This window comes from Musa acuminata, chromosome BXJ1-1 (assembly GCF_036884655.1).
Source record: "Musa acuminata AAA Group cultivar baxijiao chromosome BXJ1-1, Cavendish_Baxijiao_AAA, whole genome shotgun sequence".
Classification (NCBI taxonomy): Eukaryota; Viridiplantae; Streptophyta; class Magnoliopsida; order Zingiberales; family Musaceae; genus Musa; species Musa acuminata.
This window is the reverse complement of record NC_088327.1, coordinates 40,374,787-40,376,403: the sequence shown is the minus strand read 5'-3', so window position 1 is coordinate 40,376,403 and position 1,617 is coordinate 40,374,787. Positions and strand designations below refer to the sequence as shown.

The following is a 1,617-nucleotide window of genomic DNA, read 5'->3' as shown; positions in this document are numbered from 1 at the left end:
ACCTCCTCGCTAGCGGACGGTCGGAATGCGATTGTCATCGAAACCCTCATCGAGTCCCGAAACCCTAATTTCTTTCCTCACCTATTTAAAGCCACGAGGTCTGCCGCATCTCCAAGAACAGCCTTCCGCCCCTCTCAGTTTCTGCCCGCCTCTTCTCCTTGGATCAGGTTGGCTTCCTTTAGGGTTTTCGTGTTTTTGCTATTGCTACTCGCCATGAAACATGGCATCGTTCGTGGAAGAGGGACGATGACGAATGCGTTGATTAAAGGTCTCGTTCGTCGTAATGGCGGCACCACCGCCTTGCCGACCATCCTGATATATCACCACCCATATTCTGAGTCCCACTCTCTCCCTCTGCTTTTTCTTTTACATCCAATCTTTTAGCCACAAAGGTTTGCTCTTTGTATTGTGTTTTTTTTTTTTTTTTGATCTCTTGTTGGCCGATGATTAAGCTGATAATAATGACAAGCATATGTCTGAAGCTTATCTGTGTGGAATAGATCTAATCTTCTCTATGAGGCCACCCTATCGATTTATTTTTATTTTTTCGTTTTATTTTTGAAATTTCTGGATTTATCGTCAGGAGATTAATGGGGGGCGTTTAATTCTCTTGATTTGATAAGTTTCATGGTGGTTGCTTTTTCTGATGGAGCCCATGACGAGGATTGTGATACTTGTATTTTGTCTGAGATACTGTGATTACATCTTTACTACTGCCTTCCTTCTGAGGCTTCCATCTGCATGCTTTTTGATTTTGGATTTAGTAATGTTGGTTCTTTTGTTTTGATGTAATATGATTAATGGGCTGAAATGGTCGCGCGATGATCGGTTGCATAGTTCAAATGATCACCCCTTTGAGGGTATGATTAGTATGAACGTCTTTCGCTCCTATCTGATGACCTAAACATATTTTGCCTTAAATTAGAGTTTTTATCTTTACTCTTGACTTCTTTTTTTCTTCTTGTTGTTTAAATGGATTGACCGTTCTTATTGAGTTATAAAATGATGTAAATCATCAATGAACTGTAATCTTTTGGATTTTATCTTTGATTAAATACGTGGTGCTTTATATGATCGAATTTTACCTGTGTGACTTTTTGAAAATTTCTGTGATGTCATCTGAATCACATATTGGAACATTCTTTTTATTATCACGAATTCCTCGCTCGACAAATGTAAACGTTCTCCAGCATCCCTAGAGTCTACCAGTGATTACTGCTTCAGGCGGCTGCGATGATCTCTGACGTTAAAACTGCAATCCGTCTGCTTCGATCCAATAATCAGCAGTTTTTATTCAGGGCCGATTGTGTTGTATGTGTATATAGAATCATAGCATTGGATATTTGCACGCTTCAACAGACTCCTGTAATAAACCTCATGTAGTGTCTCTTTTCTTGTTTTGTTATTAGTAGTTTTTTTAAATTTTTAATCGATTTCTGAAGAAAAACCACAAATGTCTGAAGAGTGTCCTCACTGTTTTAAAATTATAAAATTGTTCTTGTTTTTGTTGTAAATTTTTAATAATTGTTTGATGACTTGATGTTATTTAACCAAAAAACGGTTAATCGCTAAAACACAAACTAATTTAGATGAATTTCGGTCTTTTTGCAAATAATA

General features: G+C 37.5%; 3 non-coding genes across 3 annotated transcripts; all 3 read left to right on the top strand.

The window, feature by feature from the left end:
• Positions 1-241: 241 nt before the first annotated feature.
• On the top strand, positions 242-342 carry LOC135592694 (small nucleolar RNA Z43). Its single transcript, XR_010479194.1, has one exon. It is a non-coding gene; the product is annotated as a small nucleolar RNA Z43 (small nucleolar RNA).
• Positions 343-650: 308 nt separating this feature from the next.
• Positions 651-732, top strand: LOC135592712 (small nucleolar RNA U83). Its single transcript, XR_010479203.1, has one exon. It is a non-coding gene; the product is annotated as a small nucleolar RNA U83 (small nucleolar RNA).
• Positions 733-809: 77 nt separating this feature from the next.
• Positions 810-904, top strand: LOC135592686 (small nucleolar RNA snR60/Z15/Z230/Z193/J17). Its single transcript, XR_010479190.1, has one exon. It is a non-coding gene; the product is annotated as a small nucleolar RNA snR60/Z15/Z230/Z193/J17 (small nucleolar RNA).
• The last annotated feature ends 713 nt before the right edge of the window (positions 905-1,617 follow it).